Raw genomic sequence first — 19,367 nt, 5'->3', positions numbered from 1 at the left:
ACAGTAATTTACACAATAAATGGAGAAGTTGTAGCAACTTAATTTGAATACGATACATATAAGAATATTATATCCGAGTTTGAAACGCATACCTCCGCAAACTACAGACGAAGTTACCGATGAATTATTCTCCCCGTCTCCCCTGCTGTAAGCGCTCAGTGCACACGCTGCTTTTACCGGTAGGCGGCAGCAGTGCACCGTAAATTCAGTTTCCCAGAACCGTATGAATGAGCTGATGAGACGTGAAAGCAAACCTGCCGTGAACAGCAACGAAGACACGAGATGACCATCTGGCGAGGGGTTTGTCATTTGGGCATCAAGTAGCCTCAAGTCCGGGGCTACTCTTACCTGAGTCACGAATGAAATCAGCCAGGCTTGAAAGAGCAGGGCTTGTGCTGTCTGCCGCGGATTTGGAGATCAGCATGCTGCACAACAAAGTGAGTCTCAAAAGGGCTTTGAGCTATGCTGGAATTTAACTAAAGTAATCAGAAGGGCTTAATTGTAACTGCTCCACATAAACATTAAGGTAAATCCTCATCCACTTTTTGCCATTGGCTCCATCATTGAAATGGCCTCAGGTATTGTTTTCATGGACACCAGAAAGATGTTTCCACAATATCTAGCTCTTAACGGCAACTTTTACTTTTCATTGCAAGGGAAAACTAAACTTACCGTTTAAAGTAGGCTATGTGTTGTCTAGTGATGGAAAGTCCAATTCAGTTATGTTCTAAGAACCGGTTCAAAAGAATCGACCGTTCTGTTTCTTCCTTGTGTCTATCCTGGGGTGGAGTATTAGGCTACATGCTTTAAACAACTAACACAAAATGACATTGATTTATTGACATTGAAAAACACATTGATTACACCCCCGATTATTGTTTTTACTTTTTTATGCGATTAGTCGGTTCTTTAGTGAGTCGGTTCTCAAGTGAATTGTTCATTCATAAACGATTCGCGAAATGATTCAGACAGTGTTTAGAAATTATTCTGGTTTTGTTTACGGATTCTACTAATTGATTGAAAAGTATGTTGAGGATGTATCGAACACAATGTCAGTAGGTACGAGTCAATGATATATTGAATCCTCTAAAATTGATCATCTGTGAAGTAAATGAAAGTTGAGACTTACACAAACCATAAGATTTTGACGTCTAAATACATTATAATTGCACTAAAACGGATGCATTACAATTTTAATTGCATCAATTGTATATCACAAGTATTTTTCTAAATATTAAATACATTTTTACATAAGTGCTTGCAGAATTTTATTTGACGGAAGTGCTCAGCTGAAGCTTATTAGCATCTGCATACAATGAATAAATAAATACATTTGCCCTATAAAGTTGATCAGGATGCTTGTAGGGACTGCTTAGTATGCTCGTGCATGAGTATGTCTGATGTCTGTATCTCTGGAGCAGATGAGCAAGCGTGTATGTGTACCTGAATCCATGTTGACATATCTTCCTCATATCATTGATTGTTGCCATAATGTCAGAGAGAGGTCGTGTTTTTCCTGCATCCGTTCAGCTGTATAAAATGCAACCAGATTACATCCCGGTTAATTAACCTGATGGTGAAAATACCATTTTAGAAAAGTATAAATTCAATACAATGCAAAGCTCTTCATAATTAGGAAGCCTTGGTGAAACCTCAGTAAAATCAGCATTTACTGATGGTGCTAGAGGTTGTTGGTCGTTTGAATTGTAACTTTTAGGCCAGAATGTTTGCTGGAACATCTGGTAATGTATGTTTAATGTAGAAGGTTTTTTCTTTTACAAGATCTTTATGTGAGATTAGTATAGTTTCCTATTTCTGCTTTGAAGACGGTAATGTATAGGAGTTTTTTTTTTTTTTTGTCTTGGAAGAAAATATATTGCTAAAATGTGCTTATGATTATTAGTGGCTTGTCCAATGTGATTTATCTTTGCTATTTCTTTTTGTACACACACACACACACACACACACACACACACACACACACACACACACACACACACACACACACACACATGTATGTGTATATATATATATGTATATATACACGTGGACAGATTGTGTAAACAGATTGTGCTTACTAGTTAGATCAGTCCAAACGATCGAGATTCATGAAACAAGTGTAACAAGTGTAAATGGGTTCATTGTTCATCCCAACAAATGACCCACTTTCTGTATTTCATAGGGACAAAATGACTCTCATCCTTCTGAGAGCAGAACAAAAGATTCAATAATGTATCATCTTTTCATGAGAAACACCTAAACAGATTGTCAATTTGTATATTTATATATCAAAGAGACTGACTCCAGCTCTGATGTTAACTTCAAGCTGTCAACACACAAAAAAGCACCAAGATCAAGAAGCAAGCTTTTTGCGATGCAGCACACCGATTTTCAGGCCCACTCATTGTTCTGTCTGAACAGATGAATTCTGTAGGACTCTGGATTGACTGTGACTTCTGATCAGGTGTTGCACAGTGTAAGCGAGATAATGGATTCTACCCCTCAGGATACCTTGAAGGAAGTTTGCTAAATGGAAATTATTGTATGGGTAGGAAAGCTCATTGATGGTGTGTGTGTGTGGTATCTTGCTGGTTTCCCTTTACAGAGCTGCTCTCTGTACTGCCGGTACACGCTTGGCTGGTGATCTACAAAGCTTAAGACTTCTTTAGGAATTTAAAAGGTTAGATTTTGCCAAATGTTGAATTCAGATTTACTCAGAAATGGCAGGAGTGTAACATCCCACCTAAACTGGAGAATATGCTGTGATCAAACAAACCCAAGCATTCACAAATCAGTACATGCATGTGTATTTAAACACTCTTTTTATTTAACTGTGAAGTCTGAACAGCACACCAGCGCCAGAGTTTAAATAAACTATGAATTTTTTAATTTTTATTTTATTATAAATTTAGTTTGAAAATATTTGAAAATAATACAATATTAATAATATATATATATATATATATATATATATATATATATATGTATGTATTATAAATATTTTAGTTTTTAGTTAATAAATAGGGGGGTCAAAATTTATATTTTATTTATTCTATTTTTTTATTTTAAATGTATTATTATTATTATTATTTAAATATTTATATTATAAATATTTTACTTATTAATGAATATGAAATAATTCTTTTAGTTAATATATGGGGTCAATGATTTATTTATTCTCGTATTTTAAATGTGTTAATAAAAAATGTATAAATATATTTAAAAAAAATATATTTCTAAATATTTTATGCATGTTTAGATATATACATGATTCAAATTGGAATTGCATTCGTATTTATTTTAAATGTATTATATATATATATATATATATATATATATATATATATATTTTTTTTTTTAGTTGGGGTAAAAAATTGTATTTTTTTGAAACAAGAAAAAAATAATCTTAAGATTCTGCCCTATTTTATATAATTCAGACAAGTTCTTTATTTTGATTCTAATTGCCATTGAAAATTGTTCTTTCTTCTGTTTTATGTTCCCTGTTCATGTTCATGTTTTCTTCTGCAGTGTTTTGGTGCAACCCTGATCTGATGCACTGCAGTGCTTATAAAAAATATTAACATTTTGAAAGTATCAGAGTCCCAGACAGCAGGCAAATAGGCAACCAAGTACATGATTATCCTGTGATACAACACAAAGCTTTGCTGTCAAAATTGTTTATCTTTTTTTTGTAGCAACAGAGGAACAGAGGAACCACTGCTATCAAAAGGGATGTTGTGCACCTTTGGTCAGCACTCTATCTCTCTTTCTCTCTTACACACAAATGTAATCTATCTCTTATTCTTGCCAGGCTAATTATGTTCCCGTAGCTCTGAACACAAACCGCTTCAGCCAAAACCAACTTACTGACTAAGCACAATTCTTTGCAGTTTACAGACAAATTGCCAGTCAGAGTTTGTTTGGGTCTATAAACTTTTTATTTTCAAGATATGATAAAATTGCTCAAATATGATATTAAAGATACTTACACTGAAGGTGCTCATACTGATATAGTTTGGAAGATATGAAATATAAAAAAAAAATAGACCACGCTACATTTGGAAAGATTGGACATATTCATTCTTATATCTACTTAGTTATTCTCTTTGTCTCATGAAAGCCAGAGGGAGATGTAGTGAAGAGGAGTGCAGGGAGACATGACGAAACTGTGAAAGGAGTGTTAAAAGAGTGTTCCCATGGAAACATATTTATCATTAGATTTTTAACTTTTTTAATTGCTCATCAGAGTAACAACATGACATAAACAAATAATTTTCATCCTTTCTCTGCTAATTATTTGTTGCAGTGTCTTTAATACAAGTATGTGGACACTTCATGTGCAATTAAAAATATATATGACTTCATAGCATAGCAAAAAAAAAAAAAAAAAAAAACATGTTCTAATATCACAGATCACATGGATTCCTAGCGGTAACAACTACTGATGTAGTGTAGTTCATTGTTTTAAAAATTGATAACCAGATTATTTGATCTTATTCTTGTCTTGTTGTATCTTATTGTTTATCTTTATTAAAAAAATAGGATGGTTTTCTTTTATTAAAAAAGGGTCAATAATTCATGTTAGAGTGATCATGAGTTATTTCAGTGTTTTAATTTTCTTTCATATACTTATATTATTTCTTGTTTTTTTAATTTTTATTTTTTTTTTAACAAAGAATATATTTTAATATGGGCTTTTATTGTTGGGTGTTTATTAGTCATTAGATAAATAATCTGTTTATCAGTTCTGGATGGAAATAATCTAAACAAACTAATATGTCAGCTCCCATAGGGTTACATGTGCTACTCACAAGATCAGCTTTTATTAAGCCACTGATTTGACGTGTACATAATTTTACATCATTTTGAACTACTTTTTATATCTTGAGTTAAAACGTTTAATAATGAGGGTAAACTATAGATGTCTCAGTGTTTTTTGGGTCCACTGAAGAGGTCTGCAGTTTTTAGCTCTCCCACAAGCCTGCAGCTTCTGCACAATGTAAACACCATTTTCCCTCATGTAGGGCTCAGAATGAATTACAATCAGTTTCTCTAAGCAAATAATCTTTTTCTGAATGGCCACACGCCGCTGAGAAAAGGAGCTGTGGGAATACCCAAACAGATGGGATTCTTAAGTCAGTTTTTTTTTTTTATCGTCATTAAAATGGATTTTTAAAGAAAAGCCAGTTGGCTCTGGTTTTGTCATGTTTTTTTGAAGTTACTCCCGGCTCTGTTGTAAAACCTGAAAGTTTTTCCCCTGCTTGGTTGTAAAATCTGTCAGGATATCTAGATGGCCTGCTCAACTTGACCGTTGCTTTATTTTTAAATCCGCTTCCCCCTGTTCAATCACCGTGGGCTGTTTGGTCAGTATCTATTTTATAGTAGTATATATACACACGCTCACTGGCAGTCAAAATATATGAAATAAACAAGATTTTAAAATGTTTTTTAATGAAGTCTTATGCTCATCAGCACGGATTTATTTGAGCAAAAATTCAGTAAAAATAGTATTACGTGAAACATTTTTAATAATTGTTTTTCTATTTGATTGTTTTTAAAGCTTAATTTTCAGCAGCCATTACTCCAGTCTTGAGTGTCACATGATCCTTCAGAAATCATAATAATATCCTGATTTGATGCTTAAGACACATTTCTTAATACAGTAATTGTCAATGTTGAAAGCAGTTGTGCTGCTTAATAAATTGTGGAAACCACAATACATTATTTAAAAGTTTTGAGTAAGTATTATACTTTTAATAAGCACTAAGAGTGCATTAAATTGAACAAAATGTTACATAATATTTTGTATTATTATTTATAATTAAGGCTTTTCTAATTACCTTTTCTGTTCATCAAAGAATCTTGAAAAAAAAAAAAATATGAAGCCGTTTTCAACAGCTGAACTGGATGCTTCAGCTGTTTGCAACATTGCAAATAATAAAATCATGTTTCTTGAGCAGCAAATTAGACTGATTTCTGAAGGATCATCTGACACTGAAGACAGCTTTTAATCTGAATTTTTAATCACAACAGAACACTGGTTATTCATGTTGGTGTAATTTGGCTTTGAACGCACTGGTGATTGTTGCATTGACATGTGGTTGTTATTAATCATCCTCTATTTCACAGCAGGTGTAGTCAATTTTATTTGAAATTATTATTATTATTATTATTTTTTGTCAGGATCTGTGAGGGAGGATCCGAATGCAGATGAATAATGACAGGGTTTATGAACAACACAGACAAGGTACAAGAGACAAACACAACAACACAACAACAACAACAACAGGGGACACAGGAAACGATGACAGGACAGCTGAGGTTGAACACTGGAACCAGCAAGCAAGGAATTACTGGGGGCAGGGCAGGACTGGAACGGGAACATGACTCATGGCACAACAGGACAGTGCAAGACTCAAGTCAAGTCAAAAAATAAGGAGCAAGACTTTAACAAGAGTATACAAGGAATTAGTAAGGACTAAGACTTGACTAAAGCAAGAACTTACTGCATGTAGCGCAAAACACACATAACAAACCAGGCTGCACTTTTCCACTACAAAAATTCCTAGGTCTGTGCCCAGATCCTGATCCCAAACCTTCACAGGGTAACCCGTTTGCATAATGCGCGCATATGTTCTATGTTGGCTTGCTACGAACAACTTGACCCAGCTGAATCTCTAATCTCATGGAGTTCAATGCGGGATTCACAAAACGCTTCCTGTAGAAAGATAGAACAGTATCCTGTTTATTTGTACCAGCTGCTCCATTGAATCACAACCTTATAAGTATGATAAATAATAGAGGTTTATTTTCTATAGAGCATTCAAAATACAGAACTATTGAAATAGGCATATTGTTTCCGCACGCACTGTACGCCATAGACCAATCACAACAGACTAGGCCATCTGACCAATCAGAGAAACTGAATCTTTGAACTGCTTTGAACCAAGTGGCAACCTTCCGCTCTCTCTATTAAAGCCAACACGGAATGGAGTCACTCCCATAGACTCCCCATGTTAAAATGCCCAACTTTACAGAAGCAAAAAATGTGTTTACAGCCTGGTTTTGGTCTATATAGCTAATTAAAGTTCTGCATAATTAAAGGCGTGGCCACTTGAGTGACAGGTGGATCGCTGCTGCTGACACTGCTGTCGAGCTAGGTGGGCGTGGTTTCAGCAAACCAGCTCCTGCCTCTTTGCCCATTTTTGATTATGCGGGGATGGTGGACTCTGCAAAGATGGCGACAACCTCCTCTGCCCACTTTGAGCTTCAAAATCACCGTTCAGGAACCTACGGGTGACATCACAGACATTTAATTGACCTTATTAAATACCATAACTTATTTATTTATTTTTTGCACAAGAATACTCTGCTGAACAAAGACAAACTGCTCAATTCATTCAGAGATTTCTGAGTGAGAGTGGGGTGGGGTGTTTTAAAAAGGTCAGAAACTTTACTAAAGTTGTAGCAGTTAACTCACCAATGTACTCGCAGAACAGCTTCCAGGGCAGTGACTGACCTTTATCCTTCAGCAGACACAAGCTTTTGGTGTTCAAAATTTATTTTAAGGAGGTTACTCCTACTAAAATGGCAAAAAGGGATTGTTTAACATTAATGTATCGCTGTTAGATAAGGACACTTTAAATCGTGCTACTTGCACTCCAGAACATATTGTGGCTCATCCCATGGCTGCAATTCTTAGATGTTCCTGCATTCGATGGCTGTCAGTACAATCTCTAATTACCCACTGCATGAGTCTTCAAAGCGATGCCTGTCACCAATACTTTTTCGATCAGCTCAAAAATCTGCTTTTCATACATTTAACAGACTGGTTCCATAACAAAGATGTCATTTGCTTGTAAATTACAACTATTGGATTTGCACGACTGTTGCTGCTTGGAATCCAGTTCAAACCTATTATTCCCTGCAGTAGCATCAACAATTAATTGGTCATATCGTCTCAGAACATCTCAGATCTACAACTTTTTCTTAGCTAGCACAGGAATTGTCACCGTAAATTCATTGCACTGACCCAGCATGCAGTCATGTATATTTGTGATTAATTTCTATTCTATGTGTTCTATTCAAAAGGAGGTTTGAATCCCATATACTGCTGATTTCCAGGACATTTTAGTCTGTCACTAATAGTTCTGGAGTCTTAATCAAGCCTGGCTTACTTTTTGACCTACAGAGTGCTTTGCAAGGGGGGTCCGATTACACTCAAAATGTCTTATCACATACTGTGTGACACGTTAGTTCCTTTTGCCCACTCATGGCCTGGCTTCCATGCCCAAGGTCGATGGAAAAAGCTTGTGTTGTCATTTTATCTCCACTTGAATTCCCTCTGTCTCAAATCTGCATCATTTGATCTGGGCTGTATAGATCCAGTCTATCTCTATCTCCCTTTGTCTCAGCATGCTCCCACTGTAAGATCCAACATCTGATCTCTCTCCTCACTTCTCTTTATCTCTCCCTGTTCTAAACTTTCTCCATTGCTAATCGCTGTCTTTTTGTCTGTAATGTTCTTTTTGGATAATTTCTCACTTTGATTTTTCCTGTCTGCTTGCTGTTTTGACTCGGTATACATTCAGAGGTGTAATAAGATGCAATATAGTTAACAATACATTTGGAATGATCTTGCTGGTGATATAAAAGTGAAGTGTTGGAATAATATGGTAATGCAAATGTGACTTATGTTAGGGCAGTTAAGTTTTCTTTAATGACTGTGTCAGCGGCTTATTTTCCCATCACCTCAACTTGCCTTGAAAAATGTCTGATTCGGGAACAACTCATTCTTTTGCAAACTGGTCTGGACACCCATCAGTGTATTGGTACTGTGGGGGTCCTGCAACTGTGTTTGATCTCAAATTGGCAAATTGTGAATGCATTAAAAGAGAGTTGAAGGGACAGTTGACCCATACATTTAAATTAGGGATGCACCGAAATGAAAATTCTTGGCCGAAACCGAAAACCGAAAAAGAGAAAACCAAGGCCGAAAACCGAAACCGAAACACCGAAAGAAATTATGCCAATTATTAGTACCATTGCATTTATTGCTATGACCGTGTACTAACTTTACTAAAATTAAGACATTGCAATTGCATAAATTAATATTAAAGTTTCAAAGATAATTACAATTACATAACTTATTTAAAAAAAAAACATAAAAATACATAATTACAAATGATGCAAATATTTATTAAGCACATTGCAACAATGCACAGTATAAAATAAAATTCAAACTAAAAATGTATCCCACTCATGTGTATATTTAATAATAATGTACAGGCCTACTGGCCTGCAGAAACGTTTTAAAATGAACAGTTCTCTAATAAAAACAAAGTGCATTTAGGTGAAGTGCATTTGAAATTTTTCTATGTAGGACTAGAAAGTGCATTACTTCTCCAGTTGGCAAGACTGTTATCACTTCTTGGGATGGGGACTTCATACAGATAACCATCTAGCTGTTGAGCAGTTGAGCTTGTCATCTGCCTGACATTTGAGAAATATTTGAGAGAGTGTAATAAACATAACATAAACATTTTTATCAAATTAAAGCAGAAATCTAGCAGAAAATCTAGCATAAATATGGCTACAATCTGATATTATGTATGTATATATGTTTGTGTGTGTGTATATATTATATATAGTAGCCTAAGATCAAAATAGCCAACGTATTATTATTATCTGAGGCACTTTCTTGCAGAATTCCACTGAACTTATCAGACAACGATGGTGCATGCCACTCATCTGGTGCAGAGACGAGTCTTTTTTTCTGCGCTCTGATCTGTCTCCTGCACTTGGCGCTTCTCCGTCTCCACGCGGGTTCTCCGCATCCAGCGGCGCCTGGATCATTTCTCGTGCGCGCTGCCTTATTTCCGCATCCAAGTAATGGTTTTATAACGCGGATCAAGCACATTCGCGATGAAGTGCAGAGGATCCGAAAAGATCTCAGTGAGACGTGTGCTAACAGACTCTATAAGACTGTACTTTTCTTTGTTTTTACTTCGTGTTCCGTCTTAATTTCTTTGTTAGGAGACGTTTTAGTGCTGCGAATAAAGGAATACGAAGAGAGAGAATGTTCTCACTGGTGTTAAGTGAATGTCGCGTGGAGCTCGTGGTCTGCGCTTTGCAGGTGCACGTGCAGGTCGCGGTTTCTGTTTGCGTCATCACAACATTTCGGCCGTGTTGTTTCGGTGATAAAAGTCTATCGGCCGAAAACCGAAAAGGCCATTTTCGGCCGAAAATTTTCGGTGGCCGAAATTTCGGTGCATCCCTAATTTAAATTCTATCGTCATTTACTGTCGTTCCAAGCCCACAAGATATATATATACACATACACACACACACACGCACGCACGCACGCACACACACACACACACACACACACACACACACACACACACACACACACACACACACACACACACACATATATATATATATACTGGTCCCTCTAAAAAAATTAGCATATTGTGATAAAGTTCATTATTTTCCATAATGTAATGATAAAAATTAAACTTTCATATATTTTAGATTCATTGCACACCAACTAAAATATTTCAGGTCTTTTATTGTTTTAATACTGATGATTTTGGCATACAGCTCATGAAAACCCAAAATGCCCATCTCAAAAAATTAGCATATCATGAAAAGGTTCTCTAAACGAGCTATTAACCTAATCATCTGAATCAACTAATTAACTCTAAACACCTGCAAAAGATTCCTGAGGCTTTTAAAAACTCCCAGCCTGGTTCATTACTCAAAACCGCAATCGTGGGTAAGATTGCCGACCTGACTGCTATCCAGAAGGCCATCATTGACACCCTCAAGCGAGAGGGTAAGACACAGAAAGAAATTTCTGAATGAATAGGCTGTTCCCAGAGTGCTGTATCAAGGCACCTCGGTGGGAGTCTGTGGGAAGGAAAAAGTGTGGCAAAAAATGCTGCACAACGAGAAGAGGTGTCCGGACCCTGAGGAAGATTGTGGACTGAGTCTGGAGTAGAAACATCCAGAGCCACCATGCACAGGCGTGTGCAGGAAATGGACTACAGGTGCCGCATTCCCCAGGTCAAGCCATTTTTGAACCAGAAACAGCGGCAGAAGCGCCTGACCTGGGCTACAGAGAAGCAGCACTGGACTGTTGCTCAGTGGTCCAAAGTACTTTTTTCAGATGAAAGCAAATTTTGCATGTCATTCGGAAATCATGGTGCCAGAGTCTGGAGGAAGACTGGGGAGAAGGAAATGCCAAAATGCCTGAAGTCCAGTGTCAAGTAGCCACAGTCAGTGATGGTCTGGGGTGCCATGTCAGCTGCTGGTGTTGGTCCACTGTGTTTTATCAAGGGCAACTAGCTATCAGGAGATTTTGGAGCACTTAATGCACTTTTGTATTAAAAACACTTTTCTTTTATTGGTCGGATGAAATATGCAAATTTTTTGAGATAGGAATTTTGGGTTTTCATGAGCTGTATGCCAAAATCATCAGTATTAAAACAATAAAAGACCTGAAATATTTCAGTTGGTGTGCAATGAATCTAAAATATATGAAAGTTAAATTTTATCATTACATAATGGAAAATAATGAACTCTATCACAATATGCTAATTATTTTTAGAAAGACCTGTATATAAAATTAATGCCTTTTTAAAGCTATTTTAGAGAATGCAATCATTTTTTATTTTTTAAATCATCAAATGCCCAAGGGAAAAAAAAAACCTGAGAGCTATCATTCACAGATAGTTGGATAGATAGATAAGACAGAATAAATTGTCGATTTGACTTGATGGCTTCCTTTGGGTCTGAAGGGTCACTAGTGTTCTGTCTTGAGATAACATTTAGCCGCTGCTAAGGACTGAGGTTATGTCTCTGAGTAAGATAGCTGCCAAGCAACTAGCAGGAAATTCGAGATGGTGACAGTGTCTGCTCTCATGGGGCACTGGCTAAAATTAAGGGCTGACACACAGCCTCTCCACTCAGCCTGTGGATAAGAACGGGTACAGGGAATTTTGAAGGTCCAATGGCCTTGGTATAATTGATGGCTAATAATAGATGACGGTCCACCTTCAGCATGATTTTGGTTCCACCTGTCCCTTTGGGGCAAGGCTAATGCAGTCAACTTAGGAGGGGCCGTAATCCTGTGTGATGGGCTTTCTTGAATGGCAAGATGTCAAGAGGACTGGCTAATAGACAGTGTTAATGGGACAATCAGTTAGCCTCTCATCCTTAGGCTAGGTTATTAAGCTCTTGGGTGCTGTCCTCTTAGCCTATGCCTTCACCTCTTAAGGGCTCTTAAAGGCTTCCATAGCCGTCTGTCTGTCACATTACAACTCAATGAAATCAGCCTTCCCCTTCTTTAGGTGCGTGAATAAAAGGTGAGTGATTGGGAGAGAGAAATGGCCCACTATGGGGGCATTCATCTTGAGAAGAGCCCCTGTGACAGTAATTGGACTGCAGTATTTTGAGTGTACATCATTTCTGCGGCGATGGAGGAACATGTAGCATGTGAGCGTTAGTTGGCATTCTAACATCTCCCGGCCATTTAGGAACATGACTGCCTCTGTACATCAATTTTGTAGCTACTGAGAAAATGTGGACAGCTGACAGAATGGTTTTTAAGCAATAAGCCATTGAGAAACATTGTGGTCTGACCTTGAAAATCATACGATGCAGGGGGAATTTTAGAATGGGTTTACCTTCGGTTCAGAGTGTGAATGGCAGGAAGAGGATTTTACTGAATTGCACTTTTGAGTGCATTTGGCACAGTCGAACAACAGAGCAAATACAATAGTCATAATTATTCATATTTAATGGACCATTTGTGTTGGACTGTTTATCAGACTCTGTCCCTTCATATGTGGAAATATTTCTTCTGATTGAACCAATTCCTCTAAAATATATATATATATATATATATATATATATATATATATATATATATATATATATATACACAATAAAATGGTCTCCACCTTGAAATTCATGTTATTTAAAAGCATGTCTTATGCTCACCAAGAATATTGTGAAATATTTTTATAATCGGTATCTTATAATTTACTGCTATGATGGCAAAGCTGAATTTTCAGCAGCCATTATTCCAGTCTTCAGTGTCATATGATCCTTCAAAAATAAATGTAATAAGCTGAAAATGCAGTGGAAAATACTGTGTGATCCATTTCAGTTCATCATATCAAATTTCATACATATCAAAGTTTTTGCTTTGTCAACCAAATATATTTCTGACACTACCTATTTCGGCAGATATGTTGGATATTGAGATTATTGTTTGCATATATTATTTTGCATACAACAAGATGTTATCTATTTGCTTTATTTTTATTATTTCCAAACCATAATATACTTATATTCCTTTGGTGAACCAGCAGTGAACTACTGGATGACTCCACAAAATAACATACTAAATATATCCCACCTCTAATTTTGCAATAACTAAATGATTTAAGAATGGTTCAAGTACTTTTATTAAATTGAATTGCTTTACTGCCTTCTTTTTCATGTATTAATAGTAGTAATAACAGTGGCAATGCTTAGAATGAGACTACATTGCCGTCTACACATGCTGTTGAACTGTCGACCTAGTGCTGTGTCCTGTAATAGGTCAAGGGTCTTTCTCAGGTATCGCACAGAGAATATCAAATCTGTAATAACAAACCTGACCTTCTGCTGGCAAAATGTATCATTGTTTTCCTTCAGCAGAGAGTTCATATGGCTTATGTCTTGCTGTGCTATAAATCCCATATAGCCAGACCACTGTACGTTAACATCATGTTCCCTTAATCAAATACGACCCCCGTGAGTGTATAAAGAGAGTCCATATAGTATCTTGAGGAAATTATTTTGCCATTATTTGTCCTGCCTACCCTCCAGATATGGCCAGTCGCCCACCAGCCTCAGTTGTGTCCAAGTACATCTGTGATCCACCTTTTTTCCTTCCATCCTAAACTGTACTGATGTGCAGCTGGAGCTTGAAATCTCAGAAATGCTTATTTGCCTTGAATTTTAATTCAATAGTTATTTTTAATAATAATAATGATGATGATGGTGATAATACATTACAATTATATACGTACTAAATAGTTTGGTACTTATACTCAGTTAGTAACCTGTTGTTATTGATTAATCAGTTAATTCATTTATTTCAAATAATACATTGATGTATATTTAATGCATTATGTATTAATATCTTTAATTATAATTATATTTTAAACATTTTTTATATTTGTATTCAGTGGAAATATTTAAATATTTTGTATACCTTTAACAATTAATTAATTCATTGACTTCAAGTTGTGTTTGTCATAATTTGACATTGTATTTTTTTTTATATATGTATAATTAAACCATTTTTATTTATATATTTAGTCATCATGACACAAATCTGTCAGTGTATCCTTTGATATTAATGAAAATATTTAGCATCTGGTGTATCCTAGGGCCTTAGTTTAGATGTTTTTCACATTCATTTTATTTAAAGTATCAGTTTTGTTTATTTATTACTTCTTTTTTTAATCTGTAAATAAGAATAAAATAAAAATGTTGTAAAAATCTGTATAGTTTTAGTTTATTTAGTTTTCGTTATTAAAGTTAAACTAAATGAAAATGAGAATTGTTGCTTTGGCATAGCTGAAACAAAATAAGTCAGTTAATGTTTATTTTTTTATTTAAATTTATTTTTAATAATTATTTTTTATTTGTTTATATTTTATTTGGTTTTATTTATGTATAATAACCCTCAACTCAATGTCTTGATTTCATCAATCAATTATTTTTAAAAGTTAATAAAGAGTTTACTTTTGAATGCTTGAGTACAATTAAAGAGTTTAAATACTTTAACTTTTAATTAAGTCAAATTATGACCTCATATTCATACTTTAACTTAAGTACAATTAGGTGGTAGATCTTACATCCCTGGGAGTGGTGGACGTCCATGACACTGAATATGAATGTGTTTTTCTCTCGCAGGAGTTTTACTGATAGCTTCTGATGAGCGCTGCTGGAGGCGCACTAATGATCTCGCTGGGTGTCTTCACAGCTCCAGGCTGAGACACATTAATGTAGATCGGCAACTGTGGATATATGCCGGCCCGGAAATGTTCCTGTGATTCATATGAGGAGCAATCATAGATCATTTCAGGTGTGCCGGAGCTGGCAGGCAATCTGATAATAAACACATGGAGGGGCGTCAGGACGGAAGGATGCAAATGATGCCAGCATCAGTAGGGGCTTTCACGCTTGGGATTAAACATGGTGTTTAACGCATTCATCATAGACGCAACATATTTGAAGACCCAACGATAACAATATGGCCATCATTGGGGAATCGTTGAATATTGGCTATCAACCAATTTTAACATTGTGGTGTTAGTCACACAGCGTTACAGAGTAGCACTTTAATATTACAGTAACATTATAGTAATGGAGCACCAGTACCAAGAGCGGTTCACATCCCACTCACTCGCTTCACATGAATTTTTTCTTTTCTCATGGAACACTTCATAAATCAAGACAAGTGGTTCTCAAACTTTTTCCAGATGGAATACAACTGCTATATATGGGCCACCGAACAACCCCAACTACCTGAATTACAAATTAAGTGCAAATGCTAAAGTTACACAAATTATTTTGAAGTTACCTCACTATTACCAATCTGTAATTTTGGATAATGACTGACTGACAGACAAGAAAAAAAGAATACTAATGTTAGCTATGAACCTAGATGAGCAAAAAGTATTTTAACACAATAATTGTTTTCAGTTAATTTATTGATTAATTTAATATTGGTGCTATTTTTCAAATAATACATTTATATGTATATTTACCGTATTTTCCGGACTATAAGTCACACTTTTTTTCATAGTTTGGCTGGTCCTGCGACTTATAGTCAGGTGCGACTTATTTATAAAAATTAATTTGACATGAACCGAGAGAAATGAACTAACAGAAAACATTACCGTCTACAGCGAGAGGGCGCTCTATGCTGCAAAGTGCTCCTGTAGTCTACACTGAAAACATAGAGCACCCTCTCGCGGCTGCAGACGGTAATGTTTTATCTTGGTTCTAAATAATGCGATTTATAGTCCAGTGCGACTTATATATGTTTTTTTCTTCATAATGACATATTTTTGGACTGATGCGACTTATACTCAGGTGCGACTTATAGTCCGAAAAATACGGTAATAAATGTATGTATTCATTAATGTATAATTTCATTATGAATAAATATTAAATAAAAATGATAATACTAATAATAATATATTTGAATAATAATACTTTTTTATTATTATGGATGATGATGATGATGATCATAATATATTGAATATATAAAAATAAAAACGTTTAATAATTATACCTATACAAATTAAGACATTTCATATTTTTTCATCCTTTTTAAATCAAATAATGCATTTATGCATATTTAATATATTTATGTATTACGAAATAGATCATTATAAATATTTTAATAATAATAAAATCATCAAAATGATTTATACCTGTATGAAATAGAAGTACTGACATATTTATTGTTTTATATACCTTTAACGTTCAGTTAATTCATTGCTATAAGTTGCATTTTGTCATAATAATACACATTTAATGTTTGTACATTTTTTTATACATTTGTAATAGTATTAAATTCAATTTCATAAATTGCATTTTGTCATGATTTTACATTTGATATTTTATATATTTCAAATGGTTTAAATATCTTTTGAGGAAATATGTATGTATGTATTTATTTTTTATTTGCTTATTTCTTTTTATTCTAAATTATTTTTATTTCAATTTTTAGACATTTTCTCTGACCACAGTTTGAGAACCAGTCATCTATATTCTGCCACTTTCTTTTTTATGGTGAGGGTTTACTGCACTTTCTTTTCAGATAGACTCTGTCACTTTACCATTACATCCCACATGATCTCCATTAAAGGGAAATGGAGGCCGAACACAACTGAAAGCTTCTTTTCCTCAGTGAAGATGAGTCAGACTCAGCTGGTACCAGCCGTGCCCTGGGATGCCTCAACAAAGCTCCAGATCCTCCTGCTGTGGCTTACATTCACTTTGCCTTCTTCGCTCCCATCCCCACTCTCCCTTCCTCTCTTTTTCGGCGAAGAGCTTTTTAACCTCTACGGTCTTGGTCCACTGCAGTAGGAGTGGGCTGAAATGGAGACTGGCTGCAAGATTTGAGGCACGTTCACCTCTATTTGTACCATTTCTTGGAAGAGTGAATCTTTTCCAGCCTGAAGGATGATGGGAGCTGTTTCTTGCCTTCATTTTCCACAGCAAGGTGTTGAGAACATGGCTTCTTTCTTTCCTTCCTCCTTTCTTCTGTCCTTCCTTTTATGCATTTTAGTGTCCAAATGCATTAGTACTCTGCTGCTGTGGGCATGCTGAGCCATTTGGCCATTAAAATAATTATCTCTGTAATCATGACATGATTTCTGATGATTGGCCCAATGGGGGAAAATAATATGAAGTGCCGCCAGTTCTGGGAAACGTTGAGGCTAAATGTTAACTTTTGGACAAAAATGCATTATTTTACTAGTGACCTCTACTCTTTGGTCTAATTTTAACACAGGCACAAGAGAGCCAGTAGTTTGAGGTTTGTGGGGATGAATTAATGTAGCACTATGCTAAAGGAAAACTTGTGTATATATAGGTGTGTTATTTTTTGTGTTCCTGTGACTAGTCAACACTGAGCTGTCGTGAGGTTACAGAGCTCAATTTAAGATGCACTTCAGCCTTACCTAAGCTGGTAATTATCAAGGTAGATACACATTTAGATGAGAGATGCACTCTGGGTAATTGCTTCCCACCGCCCACATGCAGCATTATTTTGTTGCACACCTATTTCTCTTATTGTCTGAGCACTCAACACGGCTCTGACCTACTGTCATGGCAAAGCTCTCCCACAACGTGCAGAGTAAGAGAAAATGAATGCCAACACAGTGGCATCTTTCAGAAAGCCGCAAACCTGATTTAAGGGTTAGAACTGGTCTTTTTTTAGATTCATGCACTGCTCGCTCAATTGCTAAAATTTTGTTCAGTAAGTTTTCTGTGTGTGGCTGCGATGTTTCATAGATTGAACAAATGATAAATGATTTTAAAAGGCTAAATGATCTTAAAAAGTAGTCACACCTGTGATCTTTGTAGTCAAAAATGGCCACCATAGGAAGTGAACGGGAAAAATACAAGATATTAAAGAAAACAATCATTCCATTCCAGTTTTTTTCTTTCACAATATTTTGTTTTTATTGTTATTATTGTATTATGCTCCATTTTACAAGGTGTAAATAAGTCTCTGATGTCCCCAGAGTGTGTATGTGACGTTTTAGCTCAAAATATCCCATAGATAATCTTTTATAGCTTGTTGAAATTGCAACTTTTAGGGTATGAGCCACAATGAAGTAATAAACAGGGAAAAAATGGAATCAATGATGATAAAAATCCAAATTCTGCTGTAAAGCAGCTCTCAAAAGAAAACAGTCACAATTGAGCTCTTGTCATTTCAGTTAAGAATTAAGAATTAATCAATTATAGAAGTCAATTATTAAAATTCATTAATGAACAGCTCAACTGAAGACCGTTCTCATTCAGCTCAAATCAGTTCGATGCTGATTTAATTCAGTTCAGTAACTGTACTTGTTGCAAAAATCTGTCAATTATGAATTTGAGCTTGTATAGGACTACTCATAAGTTTGCTGTATTCCAGAAGCATCTCTGTTTGTCTGTGGTCTTCAGAAGCATGCAGTGCCAATGTACCTGTGAGAGCACTCTTACCGACGGTTTCACTCTCTGATATAACAGCTTGGAGAGTTGTCAGAGAAGTACAGGAAAAAATCAAATAAAATCAGGTTCTGACCTACCGTCCACTGTGTAAATCTTTGTAGACACACTGTCACTGCATCTCCCAGTCCATAGTACAAGATCTAAACCGTTTGTATCATATTCTGAATACTACAGGTCCTCTAGGAAATGTTTTAGACATGGTCTGTGAACCATCAGTTGCAAAATGTGTTTTCACCCCCAGGCAAAACATATCACAAAGACAAAATGACTGATAAACTCATACACCTGCAATTTGTATTGCTTATTAAATCATTTGTATTGTTTATTAAAAAAAGTTAAGTTTTATTTATTAGTCTTTTCATTAAATGCACTTAAAAATATTTGCATGTGCCAAATGATTGATTAATTTTCTATCTTCCTTTCTTAGGGTATGTTTAAATGACAATGATGTACTAAAAATGGAAAAGCTTTTCCTTTGTGTTTTGCACATACAGACAGCAGCTTTTTCAAAACAATCTTCATTCACACAGATCTGCGAAAACAAAAAATGATGCATTATGCAT

General features: G+C 35.5%; 1 long non-coding RNA gene across 1 annotated transcript in view; it reads left to right on the top strand.

Moving 5' to 3' along the window:
• Nucleotides 1-100: 100 nt before the first annotated feature.
• LOC127941533 (uncharacterized) overlaps nt 101-19,367 on the top strand; it is a 66,035-nt gene continuing 46,768 nt past the window's right edge. The window contains exon 1 of the long non-coding RNA XR_008149100.1: nt 101-437. This is a non-coding gene — a long non-coding RNA (uncharacterized LOC127941533). The remainder of the gene's footprint in view (nt 438-19,367) is intronic.

The sequence above is a fragment of the Carassius gibelio genome, chromosome A21 (assembly GCF_023724105.1).
Source record: "Carassius gibelio isolate Cgi1373 ecotype wild population from Czech Republic chromosome A21, carGib1.2-hapl.c, whole genome shotgun sequence".
In the NCBI taxonomy this organism is placed as follows: domain Eukaryota; kingdom Metazoa; phylum Chordata; class Actinopteri; order Cypriniformes; family Cyprinidae; genus Carassius; species Carassius gibelio.
The sequence above is the reverse complement of the archived record's forward strand: the minus strand, read 5'-3'. Positions and strand labels throughout refer to the sequence as shown.